Consider the following 19,576-nt stretch of genomic DNA (forward strand, 5'->3'; position numbering starts at 1 on the left):
CCGAACGTGTCAAAATTAGGCCAAATATAGGTTAGAATGAGTCTCGAGTTGCATGGCTTGTATGAGATGGTTTGGGATGTTCTAGAGGTGGTCTTAAGGGTCTGGACAGTAGGTTAGGATGTTGGTAAGAGTGTGAGGGCCCATACTTCTGATACTTATTAAATATCAAACAATCATGATTTATTAGCGTAAACAGCAAAAACGAGTAAAAAAATTTCATTTTGGTCTTACAGAAATTTCGGCATGATCTTCCCGTAAATAGGGTATACCAAAAAAATCAAAACAACACAATAAAACATTAAACTTGAGAATATAGTCAATAAAAAACAACAGAAAACCAATTGCATGCAGAGCCGGTCAGTCTCGATCACTCTAAATAAGATCAAACACTCAAGAATACAACCATACAAATACACGAGACATCTCCTCGGCAAATAAATCAATATATAGTATAAATATATGAGGACTCCAAACTCAAACCGACTCACTGGGTTCTACTGGCAGACGCTCTGCTAGCTGCATCATAGCCACCTGTATAACCTGCTATGAAATCACAAAACAAACCACAGCAGTCCCGAGGGATAGGGGTCAAACCCTAGTACAAAGATCAAATAAATTACATCATATATAAATGACATGGAATGAAATCAATGCAATGCATGTAAGGTACCAAATAATCTCGTATATCAAATTGGATCCAAAGAAAACGATAACAACAACTGTGACAACATGTGCCAGGGGTGTGACGTGTCAAATACACCCTCGGCGACCCTTCCGCTAGTCATCAGAGGTGTGACGCTTAAACATCCTCGGCTCTGATGTCTAAAAAAACTCATCCAAGAGTAAACAGAAATCTCGGTAACAACGGAGTCAAGGCTCCATATGAATGAATACTCAAAAATGCATATAAATCCACAGATTATTTCAATATATTTAAAACTCGTATTTATTTTAAGAAATGAGGAATAATCTTAAAAATACACCCAAATAGTACAAAGAGCACATAAACACATAATTCCCATAAAATCACATCAATTAAATTACACGTCGTTATAGACACGGTAAGAAATCGATCAATCCGTACCTTAACCTTCAAATTAAATTACCACAATAACTTGTGAACTCCTTGGCACTTCTTGGCTACTAAAACCCGTGGCAAATAATTTATTAACATCAAATAAATATTCAACTCTTTGCCAAATACAAATTACTAATCCTAGCTTGTACCCAAGCTCAATTTTAGGGTCATAACTCAACCAAAACGTAACCAAAATACACTTATCATACATGGCTGGAATCCTAACTCAATATCACATATTTCATCATAAGACATCATAAATAAATTCGATCATCTCGACACCGAAAAAACCCAAAACCAGAAATCATGAATAAAAGAATTATGTGACAGATTCAGGTTTGACACTTATGAGTATAAAGATCATCTCGACACCGAAAAACACCCAAAACAAGAAACCATGAGAAAATAAATTCTGTGTCAGATTCAGGTTCGACACTTATGAGTATAAAATTCATATCTAACTCATCATTGACTCAAATCAATATCCGCCAATTGGAAATGAAAGATAACTCAAACATCTAAGTTTTCTTAGAAGAAACCATTTTCAGAATCTCAGTATTTTAATCCTAGAATTATCAAGAACACGCTATTACATACGCAATTCGCGTGCAGAAATCTGTAACTGAGCAGTTTCAGCAAAACAAGCCTAACTATTGCAATTTTTAATAAAATTTAACGATTTTTATATCATTACGAAGACAACACATAGCTCTAAAACTTTTATTTGAACAATAAGTCCAGAATCCGATTGCAAAAATGTCATAACCTCGAATTAAAGTATCTATTATACACAGCACAAACACAGAATTCCATTTTGACACATTAGGTAGAAAAATCATATCAAGTCCGTTTCTAATTGGAATTCCATTTTGTCAGCTGCTACAGAAAGTTAACATCTAGATCTATAAGTTCAATTTGTACCACAAGTTGAGAATCTTAGTGCACAACACACACAAACCCAAAAATCAGAAGCCAAAATCTGTAATTCGAAACAGAAACCAACATCTTTTTCCATGAACAAAATTGAAACCCTAGGCTTAGAGATTACCTTCAAAAGCTTCCTATGAACTAAAATGAAGCTAGAATCGACCTTTACACACTACAAGGAACCAAGAAAATAGAAATCAAGAAGCTGTAAAGGAAACCGAGCAACTTGGCAGAAACATGGTAACAATAAACAAGCTCCTCTATGTTGATTATGGCAAGGAGAGCTAAGGGACTTCTTGGGCTAGCTTGGGTGAGCTTTGGAGACCTGCTTTGTGGCAGCAAGGGGAGATGAGAAGCTGCTCACAATGGAGAAGAATATGGAACCAAGAGAAGAGGCGAGAAGCTTGAGGAGAAAATGAATTGGGCTTGGGGCAAAAATGGGCTCCTCAATTACATAACACATATATATACATGCATATTATTATTTAACCCAAATGCTAGAATGTGACCCGATACAAATATTACAACTCCCGTGTGCTTTAAAACTTTGATATATATCTTAATATCGTCTATAATTACGATATTTTTTAATACATTTTTTGACACACAATTAAAATTATTTGACTAATTATTTTAATATAGCACTTTAAAATAATTATTTATAATTCTTACCAAATATTAAATAATTAAATTCGGGTTCTCACATTCTCGCCTACAAAAAAAATAATAGTAATAATTTCATCATCGAAATCTAGCATACACGACACTTATACACAAAGTGGTTAAAGCATTTATCACTGATGATACATAGGAAAATCTGAGTACGTGGAGTTATTCATCATATTTTCAAATAAGTTAAGCCACTCTTGATGCATTTTAGCATCTAACTCTCATGTAGCTTCTTCTCTTCCATGTTTACTTCACTGCACCAAGACCAAAGGAATAGTCTTGTTCCTGAGTTGCTTTCTCTTTGTGATAAAAAATTTGAACTGGATGCTCAGCATAACTTAGGAAACTATCTAACTCGACATCCTCAGTATTCAAAACATGATATGGATATGGCTCGTACTTCTGCAACACCGATACATGAAACATATCGGGTATCGCGGACAAACTCTGCGGCAAGTCCAAACGATAAGCCAAAGTGTCAATCCTTTCAACAATTGCATACAGACCAATTTAACGTGGAGCTAACTTCTCTTTACGTCCAAATCTCATAGCACCACGAAACTGTGATACTTTCAAGAAAACATAATCGCCAACTTGGAACTCTAAAGGCCGACGCCTTTTATTTGCATAACTTGCTTGACGATCCTGTGCTGCTTTCTTTCTTTTTCTTATCAATTCAACTTTATATTTCATTTCTTGTACAAACTCTGGTTTAGACATATGTCATTCCCTACATCTTCCCAACAAATCGTAGATCTGCACTTTCTGCCATATAAAGCTTCAAATGGTGCCATACCGATTGTTGTCTGAAAACTATTGTTGTAAGAGAATTTGACCAGAGAGAATGATTCTTGCCAACCACCCCTGAAATCCCTTAAAACTGCTTGTAACATATCCTCTTGAGTCTGGATGGTTCTTTTTGACTGACCATCTGTTTGGGGATGATAAGCAGTGCTCATGGCCAACTTCGAACCCAAAGCTGATTGCAATCTACTCCAAAACTTCTTTTGAAGTAAACCTTGGATCACGGTCTGATACTATGTACTGGCACACCATGCAGTCTCACCACATGATCAATGTACAATTTTGCCATTTTCTTGAAAGTACAAGTACGGTGAAGGATCGACATCATTTGAGTACCCAATACATATGATGCTTCAAAGACACAAATTTCTCAATGAGCTGCAATATCTCGTGTTCTAAGAATGTATACATCGATGAATTAGATCGAGTTTGGTTTCAAACCAAGCGGAAAATACTCAAATTAATCATTCGTTAAGAAACACTGATATATTTTATATCTTGTGCAACTGAATAACTGAAAATTACATGAGATCAGTTCTGGCTTATATCAGTTCAGTTATGGACATTAATGAACTGATATCAGCTGAACTGATCAAATCAGTTAAGAACAAAAGCAAGCAGTTAAACAGAAATAACACAAGATATGTTTATGGATGTTCGGAGACTACAACTGCTCCTACGTCACTCCTACTACCACCTCGGGTAGGTACCACTAGAAGACTTTGATTAATTACAACAAGTGTAATAACCCACCCAGCTTAGAACTTACCCACTGCCTAACTGAACTACTAGTCTAGACTAAAGGCATCACCTTCCAACCAACATTTGTTTAATGTCTGCGTGTCAAATAATACATACACATGTTTTACGTCATTGTGCAAGACGAAATTTGGTGGTGTGTGTGTGTGTATGTGAGAACTGATCTTTGAAAACTACCTGAAAGTGTTCTCACACACGGAGGGAAATATGCTTCTAAAACTAAGCTGATAACACGTTGAAGTGTTCCCTCTGGGATGATTGCTTCTTCAAAGTTGATAAGCATTGTGCATGTCGTCTCTATATTTTATCTTTTTACTTATCAACTCTCATCCTCGTCTTCACTGAGCTTCAACTTCTATTTAGAGGCATTTAGCTGAACGTACAGTGAGACTCAGTGAATGAACCCGTTGCAGTTTGAATTTGTTCCCCCAAATAGATATCTGGAACAAATGGCTTTAAGCGCTTCTGCAACATCTCTTATTGTACCTTGATCATACAATATGTAGAACCCGTAAATCAGTAGACGTATAAGCCATGCATAATTCTAGATTTTTAAAAATTAATTGACTTCATTGCATGATTATTTTAAATGCATTTCTTTGAAGTTAATTATTTATTATTTCAGTTCAGTAGTTTGATTTTTAGCATTTCAGTTATTTCATTGAGGCCGGACTGGAGTGGGAGTTTTGAGATAGAATTTAAGATTTGAGAAATATTTCTAGAAGTTAATTTAGCTAGCAAGTAAATTCATTTAAGTTAAAAAGAAGGTGTGAGGATTTAATTTAAGTTGCTTGAGGTGATTAAGAAATAAGCCCATTTAAGTTGCTTAATTAAGGTGTTAGCTCACTAAATTAATTAAAGGATTAGTAAGGCTTTTAAGGATTATTAGTTGACTAGATAATCAACATCTCCCCTACCTTTTTTTTAAAAAATTTCGGCCCCCCTTAGATTTTTGATCAACTCATTTGCCAACTCACCCTTGACCAATTCTTTGCCATCTTTTAGCATGCTAATAATTCCAATTATCTATCAACCTCCATTTATTAATTAATTAGCATGATCCTAGTCTAGATTAGGATGGAAATAATCGGCCACTACACCTAGCAAGCACCAACAAATCATTTGATATCAAACTAGAATTCAAAATTCAAATGAGAAGACTTAGTCTTGATATGATCCTATTATAGTTCACCTTTCTCCTCACCTTCATAACCATCATTTCTCCCCTCTCCTTTTTCAAAATTTAGAGTGTATTCAGATTAGAAAATCGTGAGCCATAGCTAGGGAGAAAGGCAAGAAAAATCGAGAGCCAAGAAAGGTAGAGAAGCAAGCAACTCCGTCTCCTCCGCGCCGTCTCGTCTCCTCTTTTCGTTTCTAGTTCAAACGATAACCAAGGAATGTCTAGATCCTTTCAAAACCTCAATCAAGTCCTATTATCATATTTTTAATGTTAGATGATCATCATTTTATAGCATAACCGAAATATATCAAGAATTTTCAGAAAAATATAAAGTGCAGATTTCGGCCCCTTCATGATGCTCTTCACGGTTGTGCTTGTTTGTGTATATTCAGGTGGATGGTTCGACTCCAGGCTCCCAAGGCAACATCTATACACGTAATAGGATGCATTAGGATCAGATTTCTCCGTTCGTTTAGGCCCCTGGTTGCTGGAAATTCAGAAATGGACAGCAACCTCTCATTTGGTCCATTATGAGTTTCGAAATTCAGTTTTGATGGCAAGGAAGAAGGATCTGATCTTGGCTGCCCCAAGGGCCTATAGCCATGGTTAGATCACTCCCCTAGCATGTCTAAGACATGACTAAGTCGTTCTTTTGGTGGCTTGGTCCATGGCTCATCGGTTTTAATAGCCATGGTTAGATCACTCCCCTAGCATGTCTAAGACATGACTAAGTCGTTCTTTTGGTGGCTTGGTCCATGGCTCATCGGTTTTAATAAAAACATCACAACAGCCCCATGTCTCTTCGGCCCCTTCAAATTTCAGCATATGCATTTCGGTTTTGGGTTGCTTGGTATGGATCTTGGTTGGCCTATGGCCCATAGCCACGGTTCATACCATGCTCTTAGATGTCTAGATCGTGCCATGGTCAATAAAATGGCCACTGGAACGACGCAAGACATCGATCAAAGCAAAACACTACACACGCATGCACGTTGGTTCTCGGTTGGAGTTTCGGTTGAGTTATGGTGTGACGCGGATTGTGGCTGGCCTAGGGCCCTTAGCCATGGTTCAAATCACTCCTTGGGATGTTGGTAAGAGTCTCTGGTCGGTGGTTCACGCCTCCAATGGCCGGTAGTCTCGAAAACAACACAAGTTACGCAATGGTACAGTTGCTGGAATTTTACAGCAAGTTGCTGTGTCGGTTCGGTGGCTCGTTCGAGTTCTCGGTTGGCTTTTAGCCTATGGTGTTGGACTGGACAGTGCCCCTTTGAGTTGGAAAGGTCGTGTTTTTGACCGTTCGTGATTCGGATCATTTTTGAGGTCGTACGAGAATTTACGGTGCGATGTGCCAAATTGACTCTCGAAAGAGCGTTTCATGTTTTGGCCTCCATTTCACCTAGATTTCGACCCTCATCATTTTAGGAGCATTAGTTCATAATTTTAAACGTATTTTAATCATGACTATACGTCGGTTCAGGGTTGGTTCGGGTTGGTTCGGAGTCATGATTTAATACGAAGTCGGTAGACGTAATTGTCGCATTTTCAAACGTAAATTGCATAGTTGGTCAAGTTTAAGCTATTGCATATTCTTCATGACAGTTAGGTTGCAGCGAGCCTGGGGACGATCCAACCCAATCCAGTTGGTAAAATTACAGGATTTTTCATTATGCTAATTAATTATATTACGTGCATGAAAATAGAAAATACTTATTTTGAGATTTATGCGATATGGCTTGTGGTCAATTCACTATTATGGGAGCATTATTTTATATGGTCGCCAGTGACCGATCAGTTCAGTTTTGTACCACCCGGCCGCCAGTGACCGGCCAGCTCAGTTCAGTTTGATACTCCCCGGTAGCCAGTTACCGATCAGTTCAATTCAGTGCAGGGGCCACAGGCGTAGACCATAATCTCAATAGAAAATTTTTACCAGTTATTTCAGTACAGGGCTCCAAGGAGCAAACATTTTTACTATGATTTCAGTTCAGTTATGCACGTATTATAATTGCTCAGTACAAGTTATTTTCAATATGCCTCATGACATGATATTTTATCCCATGCACATTTTACTTCAGTATTTACTCGTTACCTACGATATTTGCATGCTGAGTCTTTAGGCTCACTAGACTTGATTGTTGTAGGTACTGATGAGGCCAGGGCCGAGGGCGGAGACCAGTGAGCCAGCTTGGGTCGGCAGTAGTGGCACCCGAGGACCTCAGTTTCAGCACTTGCCACTTTTTATGCTCATACATTTTATCATCTGTTGAATATTTTTAAATTGTTATTTTCGGCAAACTTTATTTTCTTCCGCTGCTATATTTTAAACATTGAACTTGAGTTATCAGTTGATTTTATGAATGAGGCACTCCATTTATTTTTAAAAAGAAAATTTTTAATTTTCCGCAAATTTTTTTCAAGCAAGGAGTTCTAGGGCCTTTGCAGTTGGTATCAGAGCGGTGGTTCTGTATAGGGTTACACTACTACTGACCACGAGAAGCTCACGAAGCCACGCCTTCGGTCTGTAAGTTTCACAGTTCAGCATTTTATTTATAGCATGAATTATTTTGACAGCATGCTTCCATGAAATAATTTCAACCAGATTTTCAGCATTTCAGTGTTCATTTAAAATAAATTATGGAATTATGCATGTTAGTTACGTATGGGTTATGTTTGGAACAGTATGCCCCCTAGACGTCAAGTAGGACGCCCGAGAGGTAGTGGCGAACACCGTCGAGAGGACGATGACGATCAGAGACAAGAGAGGCAGACACCTCCTCCTCCTCCTCCACCTCCACCACCGCCCCCACCTGACATGAGTGCCCAGATGCTAGCTGGGATGACACAATTCTTCGCACAGTTTGCGGGGAACAATGCGGTGGTGACTAGGCCGACAGGGCCAGAGGCTGTTTACGAGCGATTCATGAAGATGCGTCCAAAGGAGTTTTCTGGGACGTTTGACCCCATGATTGCCGAGGGATGGATCAAATCCCTTGAGGTTATCTTCGAGTTTATGGAGCTGGGAGACGCAGACCGAGTCCGATGTGCCACCTATCTGTTCACTGGAGACGCCCGCTTATGGTGGGAAGGAGCGTCAGTAGCCCTGACCTTGGCTACACTGTCATGGACGCGCTTCACGGAGGTTTTCTACTCCAAATATTTTGCCGAGGAAGTGCGCACCAGGTTGACCACTTAGTTCATGAGCCTGAGACAGGGAGATATGACGGTTACGGAGTTCATCCGTAAGTTCGAGAGGGGGTGTCATTTTGTGCCCCTGATCGCGAATGATGCCAAAGTCAAGTTGATGCATTTCCTGGTGGGTCTACGGCCGATCTTGCGCCGGGATGTTAGGGTGTCTGACCCTGCTACTTATGAGATTGCTGTCTCCAAGGCCCTAGCCGCAGAGCAGGATCTGCGGGATATCGAGAGGGATCGTCAGGGCAAGCGCCCAGTTCAAGTACTACACCGCCCTCCTCCTCATCAGCATCAGCAGCAGAACAAGAGGCCTTTTCATGGACCGCCTAGAAACAGAGGCCAGCAGCAGCAGCAGCCCCGAGGACTTATGAGCACCCAGTCTGTCCCAAGTGCTCACGCCGCCATCTTGGAGCATGTATGTCTGGCTCAGGAAAGTGTTTTAAGTGTGGCAGTCTAGACCACATGTTGCTGCAGTGCCCTCAGAGGAATCTGCCTACCCAAGGCAGAGTTTTTGCTCTCCATGCCGCGGAAACCAACCTGGAGACTATGTTGTTGACTGGTACCTTTAAACTTTAAGTTATTATTTGAATTTCGTGTTTTGGAATAAGGATTAAGATTGAACTTAGAACTGTGATAGGATTGCATGCTCTACTCAGTAGTATTTTGGAGATTTAAGTTAGAAGAACTTTGACCATTGCATGTCTATAAGTTTAGTTCTTGTAGCTACTGGATTCAACTTAGAGCTCCGCTCTTTCAGGGAGAATTTTTATATCTGGTTCCGCTACAAAGGCCTTGATAGATTCAGGGGCCACTCACTCGTTTATTTCGGAGGTCTTTGCAAACTTTCTCAAGAGCCTTTTCAGTAGTGTTGCCGTCAGGCGAGGAGATGGCAGCTACCAATGTTATCCGAGATATAGACCTTGAGCTGTACGGTAATCTTGTTTATGCGGATCTGATTGTGCTACCGATGCCGGAATTTGACATCATCCTAGGGATGGACTGGCTATTGAGGAACAGAGTGTTGATAGACTTCTAGCGGAGATCTGTTCTTGTCCGACTGCCTGGAATGGAGCAGTTCTTATTTGAGCCGGACATGTAACTTTCCTTTACCGCGCATTATTCCTTATGTTCAGGCCAGGAAGCTCATGCATAGAGGGTGTCGGGCATTTTTACCGACCTTTTTATCTGTCCCCGAGGAACCCAGCCAGTCAGCCTCAGATGTTCCGATTGCAAGAGATTTCTTAGACGTTTTTCCCGAAGATGTCTCTAGTATGCCACCCGAGAGAGAGGTGGAGTTTTCCATTGAGCTTATGCCAGGTACAACTCCGATATCCAAAGCGCCGTACCGACTAGCACCGACAGAGATGGCAGAGCTTAAGAAGCAGATACAGGAACTTCTGGACAAGGAGTTCATTCGCCCTAGCTTCTCACCTTGGGGCGCGCCAGTCTTGTTTGTTAAGAAGAAGGATGGCTCTATGAGACTTTGCATTGACTATCGGGAGTTGAACAGGGTTACAGTGAAGAATAAATACCCACTTCCGAGGATTGAGGATCTGTTTGACCAGTTGCAGGGAGCTTCGATTTTCTCCAAGATTGATCTGCGCTTTGGTTATCACCAGTTGAGGGTGAGAGATGCTGATGTTTCCAAGACTGCTTTTAGGACTCGTTATGGCCACTACGAGTTCCCTGTGATGCCGTTCGGACTGACGAATGCGCCAACGATCTTCATGGATCTCATGAATCGCGTATTTCAGCCATACCTCGACCAGTTTGTGATAGTGTTCATAGATGACATTCTCGTCTACTCCAAGAGTCGGGAGGAGCACAGCAGACATATGACCACAGTGTTGCAGACATTGCAGAAGCACAAATTATTCGCAAAGTTCAGTAAATGCGAATTCTGGTTAGAGAAGGTGGCGTTCTTAGGCCACATCGTTTCTAGCAGTGGTATTGAGGTAGACCCAGCAAAAGTTGCAGCAGTCAGAGATTGGGTTGTGCCTCAGAATGCATCAGAGATCCGCAGTTTTCTTGGCTTAGCAGGATATTATCGGAAGTTCATTAAGGGGTTCTCTTCGATTGCAGTTCCACTCACAACACTGACCAAGAAGAATGTGAAATTTGTTTGGAGCGAGAAGTGTCAGAAGAGCTTCGATACTTTGAAGCAAGCTCTTATCTCAGCACCAATTTTGGCCGTGCCGTCAGGGTCCGGTGAGTTTGTACTGTATACCGATGCTTCGAAGATCGGTCTTGGCGCCGTATTGATGCAGCATGGGAAGGTAATAGCTTATGCTTCTAGACAGTTGAAGACTCATGAGAAGAACTACCCTACCCATGATCTAGAATTGGCGGCCGTAGTTTTTGCCTTGAAGATTTGGAGGCATTATCTGTATGGAGAGAAATGCCAGATCTTTACCGACCACAAGAGCCTCAAGTATTTCTTTACGCAGAAGGAGCTGAACATGCGTCAGAGGCGTTGGTTGGAGCTTGTGAAAGACTACAATTGTGACATTAGCTACCACCCGGGTAAAGCTAATGTAGTTGCGGATGCATTGAGCAGAAAAGTCGCAGTGATGGCTCATTTGACGATTCAGAAACCTCTTCAGTTTGAGATACAGAGGTTTGATCTCGAGACTAATCCTCGAGGTAGAGTTCCTCGTCTATCTACCTTGAGCATTCAGTCTTCCCTTTTGGACCGTATTCGCAGTGGTCAGTCAGCAGATGAGCAATTGGCACAGTGGAAGAAGAGAGATGAAGCCAAGGGCAGTGTCTTGTATTCAGTCAGTGATGGTATTGTGAGATACCGAGACAGACTATGGGTTCCTAGCAGTGATCTATTCGAGCAGATATCTTATCAGAAGCCCATACGTCACCGTACTTTATTCATCCAGGGAGTACGAAAATGTACAAGGATCTGCAGCTATTGTATTGGTGGCCTGGTATGAAGAAGGACATCAGACGTTTTGTGTCCGAGTGTCTGACCTGCCAGTTAGTGAAGGCCGAGCATCAGAGACCAGCAGGTTTGCTCAAGCCTCTCCCTATTCCCGAGTGGAAGTGGGAGAATGTTACCATGGACTTTGTGACCGGATTGCCGAGGTCAGCCAGAGGATTGAATGCTATCTGGGTGATTGTAGATCGTCTTACCAAGTCAGCGCACTTCTTGCCTATTAAGACGACTTTCACCATGGTTCAGTATGCAGAGCTGTATATCCGAGAGATAGTCCGACTCCATGGTATTCCAGTTTCGATCGTATCTGACAGAGATCCCAGATTTACTTCCTCATTTTGGAAGAGTTTGCATTCGACTTTGGGTACGAAGTTGCTGTTTAGCACAGCTTTCCATCCGCAGACAGATGGGCAGTCAGAGCGAGTTATTCAGATCTTAGAGGATCTTCTCCGTGCTTGCGTCATTGATTTCTCCGGGAGTTGGGAGTCGAACTTACCATTGGTAGAGTTCACCTATAACAACAGTTTCCAGTCGTCTATAGGTATGGCTCCGTATGAAGCGCTGTATGGACGCAAGTGTAGATCTCCTGTTCATTGGGATGAAGTAGGAGAGAGAGCAGAGTTGGGTCCAGAGATTGTTCAGCAGGCAGCAGAGGTAGTAGCCAAGATCCGTGATAGGATGAGGACTGCTCAGAGCCGACAGAAGAGTTATGCCGATCAGCGGAGGAGAGACTTAGAGTTTGCAGTGGGCGATCATGTCTTTGTGAACGTGGCACCTATGAAGGGTGTCATGAGATTTGGCAAGAAAGGGAAGCTCAGTCCGAGATTCATTGGACCGTTTGAGATCCTCGACAGAGTTGGGACGCTAGCGTATCGTGTGGCTCTTCCGCCGAATCTGGCCGGAGTACACAATGTGTTCCACGTCTCCATGCTGAGGAAGTATATGGCAAATCCTTCGCATGTGCTGAATTTCGAGCCGTTGCAGCTTACTCCGAACTTATCTTATGAGGAGAGACCCGTGCAGATCCTAGACAGGCAGGAGAAGAAGCTTCGGAACAAGCTGGTTAAGCGAGTCAAAGTCAAATGGCTTAACCATTCTGAGGAGGAAGCTACGTGGGAGTCTGAGTTAGAGATGAGGGAGCGTTACCCCGAGTTATTCGGTGAGTTCTAATTTCGAGGACGAAATTTATTTTAAGGGGGGAAGGATTGTGGAACCCGTAAATCAGTAGACGTATAAGCCATGCATAATTCTAGATTTTTAAAAATTAATTGATTTCATTGCATGATTATTTTAAATGCATTTCTTTGAAGTTAATTATTTATTATTTCAGTTCAGTAGTTTGATTTTTAGCATTTCAGTTATTTCATTGAGGCCGGACTGGAGTGAGAGTTTTGAGATAGAATTTAAGATTTGAGAAATATTTCCAGAAGTTAATTTAGCTAGCAAGTAAATTCATTTAAGTTAAAAAGAAGGTGTGAGGATTTAATTTAAGTTGCTTGAGGTGATTAAGAAATAAGCCCATTTAAGTTGCTTAATTAAGGGGTTAGCTCACTAAATTAATTAAAGGATTAGTAAGGCTTTTAAGGATTATTAGTTGACTAGATAATCAACATCTCCCCTACCTTTTTTTTTTTTATAAATTTCGGCCCCCCTTAGATTTTTGATCAACTCATTTGCCAACTCACCCTTGACCAATTCTATGCCATCTTTTAGCATGCTAATAATTCCAATTATCTATCAACTTCCATTTATTAATTAATTAGCATGATCCTAGTCTAGATTAGGATGGAAATAATCGGCCACTACACCTAGCAAGCACCAACAAATCATTTGATATCAAACTAGAATTCAAAATTCAAATGAGAAGACTTAGTCTTGATATGATCCTATTATAGTTCACCCTTCTCCTCACCTTCATAACCATCATTTCTCCCCTCTCCTTTTCGAAATTTAGAGTGTATTCAGATTAGAAAATCGTGAGCCATAGCTAGGGAGAAAGGCAAGAAAAATCGAGAGCCAAGAAAGGTAGAGAAGCAAGCAACTCCGTCTCCTCCGCGCCGTCTCGTCTCTTCTTTTCGTTTCTAGTTCAAACGATAACCAAGGCATGTCTAGATCCTTTCAAAACCTCAATCAAGTCCTATTATCATATTTTTAACGTTACATGATCATCATTTTATAGCATAACCGAAATATATCAAGAATTTTCAGAAAAATACAAAGTGCAGATTTCGGCCCCTTCATGATGCTCTTCACGGTTGTGCTTGTTTGTGTATATTCAGGTGGATGGTTCGACTCCAAGCTCCCAAGGCAAATGAGTTTCGAAATTCAGTTTTGATGGCAAGGAAGAAGGATCTGATCTTGGCTGCCCCAAGGGCCTATAGCCATGGTTAGATCACTCCCCTAGCATGTCTAAGACGTGACTAAGTCGCCCTTTTGGTGGCTTGGTCCATGGCTCATCGGTTTTAATAAAAACATCACAACAGCCCCATGTCCCTTCGGCCCCTTCAAATTTCAGCATATGCATTTCGGTTTTGGGTTGCTTGGTATGGATCTTGGTTGGCCTATGGCCCATAGCCACGGTTCATACCATGCTCTTAGATGTCTAGATCATGCCATGATCAATCAAATGGTCACTGGAACGACGCAAGACATCGATCAAAGCAAAACACTACACACGCATGCACGTTGGTTCTCGGTTGGAGTTTCGGTTGAGTTATGGTGTGACGCGGATTGTGGCTGGCCTAGGGCCCTTAGCCATGGTTCAAATCACTCCTTGGGATGTTGGTAAGAGTCTCTAGTCGGTGGTTCACGCCTCCAATGGCCGGTAGTCTCGAAAACAACACAAGTTACGCAATGGTACAGTTGCTGGAATTTTACAGCAAGTTGCTGTGTCGGTTCGGTGGCTCGTTCGAGTTCTCGGTTGGCTTTTAGCCTATGGTGTTGGACTGGACAGTGCCCCTTTGAGTTGGGAAGGTCGTGTTTTTGACCGTTCGTGATTCGGATCATTTTTGAGGTCGTACGAGAATTTACGGTGCGATGTGCCAAATTGACTCTCGAAAGAGCGTTTCATGTTTTGGCCTCCATTTCACCTAGATTTCGACCCTCATCATTTTAGGAGCATTAGTTCATAATTTTAAACGTATTTTAATCATGACTATACGTCGGTTCAGGGTTGGTTCGGGTTGGTTCGGAGTCATGATTAAATACGAAGTCGGTAGACGTAATTGTCGCATTTTCAAACGTAAATTGCATAGTTGGTCAAGTTTAAGCTATTGCATATTCTTCATGACAGTTAGGTTGCAGCGAGCCTGGGGACGATCCAACCCAATCCAGTTGGTAAAATTACAGGATTTTTCATTATGCCAATTAATTATATTACGTGCATGAAAATAGAAAATACTTATTTTTTAGATTTATGCGATATGGCTTGTGGTCAATTCACTATTATGGGAGCATTATTTTATACGGTCGCCAGTGACCGATCAGTTCAGTTTGGTACCACCCGGTCGCCAGTGACCGGCCAGCTCAGTTCAGTTTGATACTCCCCGGTAGCCAGTTACCGATCAGTTCAGTTCAGTGCAGGGGCCACAGGCGTAGACCATAATCTCAACAGAAAATTTTTACCAGTTATTTCAGTACAGGGCTCCAGGGAGCAAACATTTTTACTATGATTTCAGTTCAGTTATGCACGTATTATAATTGCTCAGTACAAGTTATTTTCAGTATGCCTCATGACATGATATTTTATCCCATGCACATTTTACTTCAGTATTTACTCGTTACCTACGATATTTGCATGCGGAGTCTTTAGGCTCACTAGACTTGATTGTTGTAGGTACTGATGAGGCCAGGGCCGAGGGCGGGGACCAGTGAGCCAGCTTGGGTCGGCAGTAGTGGCACCCGAGGACCTCAGTTTCAGCACTTGCCACTTTTTATGCTCAGACATTTTATCAGCTGTTGAATATTTTTAAATTGTTATTTTCGGCAAACTTTATTTTCTTCCGCTGCTATATTTTAAACATTGAACTTGAGTTATCAGTTGATTTTATGAATGAGGCACTCCATTTATTTTTAAAAAAAAAATTTTTAATTTTCCGCAAATTTTTTTCAAGCAAGGAGTTCTAGGGCCTTTGCACAATAGATTTTGTATCTTTGTGCACATCTGGATTAAGATTGTCGTATCTGCAAACTTTTTTGCTCCTAACTGATGTCTGAACTGGTCTTGAACTGGTGAGGTGAAATCAGTTGACTCGTCAGCTGAACTGAATTCACTGATTAAATTGAACTGGTCAGTAGGGCTCTTCATCAGTTGAACATTTCATCAGCTGGCCGGGCTTCTGAAGGTCTTCTGCTGAACCACCTATCAACTGGACGATCAGTTGAACTGCTCTTGATACTTCAGTTGTACTGGTTCAGTTCGATCAATCAGTTGGCACTTTCAGTTTGCGTCTCAATAGCTTCAGTTTAAGTTTGATAACTGATCAGTTTGAAGCCTGATCAATTTCAGTTTCTACGCACTTAGGTAAACTCATTAGAAACAAATAAAAAAGTTTTGTTAACATCAAAATCAAGCAAGATTTCGAACATTAAATGTTCCAACATACGGTTATATGAAATAAAGTGGGTTGATTTAGACAATCTATCAACAATCATCCAAATTGCGTCACAACCACGTTAGAACGAGGTAAGTGTGTCACGAAATCCATAGCAATGTGCTCTCAATTCCATTGTGGCACTTCAAGACAATGTAACATATTGCCAGGTCTCACTCGTTCAGCTTTAACCTGTTGTCAAGTTAAACATTTAGCCACAAAATCGGAAATTTCCTATTTCATACCTTTCCACCAATAATGAGCTTTCAAAGTATGATACATCTTTCGATTTCTGGATGAATGCAATGTCAACTACAATGACATCGTATAGTTTCTTTCATATCTATCAAATTAAGAACCATAAGTCTCCCATTAAAGCGCAAACTACCATATGAGGCAACACTGAACTTATCTGACTGATCTGTTTGAGCCAATTCTTTCAATCTATGAATTTGCGGATCAGTTCTCTGCGCTACTTTGATGCTTGTTATTAACTGTGGCTTGACATTGATAGCTGAAACTATAAAGTAATTTCCACTGGTTTGATAAGTCCATCTTGAAGTTCCCAAGTGCTCATGGACTTTAGAAATATTCAGAGATGTCAGCATAGCATTTTGAACTTTCCTGCTAAGTGCTTTTGCAACTAGATTCATTTGCCCTGGTTGATATTGAAACTCACAATCAAAGTTGTTGAAACTTAAAATTAATAATTTATTATATGTTAAAACCTATATTTTAAAATTTAAGTTTCATTAAAATTATAAAATTATGTTATTTTAGTATTGATTGTTTATATTTAATTGTCTTACTAAATATGTTTTATTTTCAGGTTTTCTACGTGTTGGTAAAATAATGATAACTCAAGCTACAAAATTCAAATGGAGGTGATTCAAACATGTTTGAAATCCTTGAGAAATTATTTACAACTTTGCAGAAGACATGATTGCCTAAAAAATTCATTAATATGATCAAATTGTGCAAATATCAAAAGGATGACAGATTTACTTTTACTATGACCAGCTTATAGTAAAAAAATCATAAATAATTTAATATTTAACCAAATGAGGTGAACCAAGTTGCCAAATTCATCTACAGACAATTTCCTACATGTTTCTTGTTTTGAGCCAAGTCAAATTCGGTGCTTAAAGTCGTGGAACATAGCATTGAAAGAAGGGCCATGGAATTGAAGTTGGAGGAGACAAAAACTACTATTACAACTACATGACATTATTAAAATTTTTGACTCTTTCTCTCATTTGGCCTATAAATAGAGGCCTTGTGCTAGCTTGAGAATCATTCTATTTCATTGTAAAATATAGTGTGAGTGTGTATCAAAGTTCTAAGTTCTAATATTTTTTCTTTCATTTTCTTAACTATGAGTGATGATTTTAGTGTTGATCAAAAGTAAGCTCATGGCAAGCTAATCTATTATGTCAAGGTGAAGAGGATGAATTTTTGGTGAAGTAAGATTGTTTATATTTTTTATATTCTCTATTTATTTCATTTAATTTAGCTAACTTCTTTTTATCGTAGATATAAAAATGAATTATTTGTTGTTATCAATTTACATCAAATGCTTGATACCATTGAAGTGGTTATCTTGATTTGTTGTTTAATTGTGATACAATAAATATTTCATCGATTATTATTATTGTTATATTATATATATGTATATATATTTAAATTTATATAATTATATCATATATTTCATTTAGACGATAGCGTGTCTCTGCCGGTTGTTCTAAATGCAATATTATGATTTAATACTAACATCTAACAATCTAACATTTACTTTATCGTAACTAACTTTTACTTTTCGCATCTAACTTTTACTTTATTGCAACTAACTTATTAAATCTTATATTTCATTTAGGCAATAGCGTGGCTCTTCCGGTTGTTCTAAATGAAATATAATGATTCGATATTTTCTATAGTGGGAACTATATTATATTATATGTGTGTTTAATTATTTAATTTCTCTTGGAACCATTATTTATGGTGGTTTCCTTTGTTTTACTTTTAGTTAAACAATGTTACATAAACCAAGAATAAATCCTTGAGCCTTGACAAAATTTTATAATTTGTAAACTTCATTCTTGAATTTGGTAATTTATAAATTAATAAATTTAAACTAAAAATAACCTCTCTGTGGATCGATCTCGTACTCACGAAATATATTACTTGCAGACAACCTACACTTGGTTGAATTATAATTTAAGTAGTAGCAAGTTTTTGGCGCCGTTGCCGGGGAGGTATAAATTAAGTTTATATTTGTTATTTATGTGTTATTTATAAGTATTGTGTTGTTTTTACTTGTATGAGTATTTGGAGTCTTAAAAAAAGTGGTTGACTTATTCGAATATCTTAAAATAATTTAAACATGGATGATAATTCAAATAATCAAGATAATAATAATAATAATAATAATAATAATAATAATAATCAAGAACATGATCAATTAAGAACACTTAGGCACTATATGAATCCTATTAGAACTAGTGCCCCATCTTGTTTAGTTTTTCCTCCAGATGCATCTAATTTCAACTTTAAACCTCAAATTAGTCAACTTTTACCAAATTTTCATGGCTTAGATTCTGAAAATCCATATTTACATCTTAGAGAATTTGATGAAGTTTGTAATACTTATAATGATCAAAATTGTAGCATGGATATAGTTTGATTAAAGCTTTTCCCTTTTTCTTTAAAAGATACAGCTAAAATATGACTACAAAATTTAAGATCAAGTTCAATAAGATCATGGGAAGAAATGCAACAACAATTTCTCAAAAAGTTTTTCCCTTCCCACAGAACAAACTCTTTTAAAAGACAAATTACAACTTTTTCTCAAAAACAAGGAGAAACATTTTATCAATGTTGGGATAGATATAAAGAATTATTTAATACATGCCCACATCATGGTTTTGAAACATGGAGAATAGTTTCACATTTTTATGAAGGTCTTATACCTAAAGATAGGCAAATGATAGAATTCATGTGTAATGGAACTTTTGAAGATAAAAACCCTAATGAAGCTATGAAGTATTTGGATTCATTAGCAGAAAATGCTCAAAATTGGGATAATATAGGCACAATAGAACCACCAACAACTAAAATCAATAATTCAAAAAATGGGGGTGGTATCTAAAATCTTAAAGATGATATAGATATTCAAGCTAAACTTGCATCTTTAGCGAGAAAAATTGAATCATTAGAAATAAAAAAGAGTGGTCAATTAAAAAGTATTCAAGAAATTGTTTGTCATATATGTGATACACATGATCATTCTACAAAAGATTGTTCAACATTACCTTCATTTAAAGAATGTCTCCATGAACAAGCAAATTATGTTAACAATTATAAAAAACCAATATTAGATCCTTTTTCACAATCATATAATCTTGGATGGAAAAATCATCCTAATTTTAGTTGGA

General features: G+C 38.9%; 1 non-coding gene across 1 annotated transcript; it reads right to left on the minus strand.

The window, feature by feature from the left end:
• Nucleotides 1-18,956: 18,956 nt before the first annotated feature.
• LOC142534002 (small nucleolar RNA R71) lies at nucleotides 18,957-19,067 on the minus strand. Its single transcript, XR_012816874.1, has one exon. It is a non-coding gene; the product is annotated as a small nucleolar RNA R71 (small nucleolar RNA).
• Between the last annotated feature and the right edge of the window lie 509 nt (nucleotides 19,068-19,576).

The sequence above is a fragment of the Primulina tabacum genome, chromosome 18 (genome assembly GCF_025594145.1).
Source record: "Primulina tabacum isolate GXHZ01 chromosome 18, ASM2559414v2, whole genome shotgun sequence".
Lineage (NCBI taxonomy): Eukaryota > Viridiplantae > Streptophyta > Magnoliopsida > Lamiales > Gesneriaceae > Primulina > Primulina tabacum.